Source organism: Anomaloglossus baeobatrachus, chromosome 6, assembly GCF_048569485.1.
Source record: "Anomaloglossus baeobatrachus isolate aAnoBae1 chromosome 6, aAnoBae1.hap1, whole genome shotgun sequence".
Taxonomy (NCBI): Eukaryota; Metazoa; Chordata; class Amphibia; order Anura; family Aromobatidae; genus Anomaloglossus; species Anomaloglossus baeobatrachus.
The window spans coordinates 53,796,012-53,796,628 of NC_134358.1; positions in this window are offsets into that span (position 1 = coordinate 53,796,012).

Consider the following 617-nt stretch of genomic DNA (forward strand, 5'->3'; position numbering starts at 1 on the left):
GCCGTACAGGAGGATTGGGGCAATGATGGAATCGAAGATTTTTAGCCAGACCCTCACTGGTGGCTTCAGATGATACAATGTCCTTCGGATGGCATAAAAGGTTTTGCAGGCCTTGTTTTTCAGGGTCTCTATGGCTTGTTTGAAGCTCCCTGACTGGTGAATTTCCAGGCCCAAGTAGGTGTATTTGTCTGTTCCTGTTAGAGTGTAGCCGTTTAGGACAAATGAAGGATGCTGGTCAAATCTTCTTTTTCTCTTCTGGAACACCATGATGTTGGTTTTCTTTAGATTGATCGGTAGTGCCCATGTGGAGCTGAATTTCTCCAAGATTTGTAGGTTGTCTTGGAGACCTTTCTCGGTTGGTGACACCAGCAGTAGGTCATCTGCATAGAGCAAGAATTTCACCTGGGCATCATGGAGTGTGAGACCTGGAGCAGGTGAAGATTCTAGAGCAGTAGCCAGCTCATTGATGTAAATATTGAAGAGCGTTGGACTTAGGCTGCAGCCCTGTCTGACTCCTCGGCTCTGCTGGAAATAAGCCGTTCTTCTACCGTTCACACTCACGCTGCAGAGGTTCTCGGTGTAGGAGCTTTTGATGACATCATAGGTCTTTCCTCCTA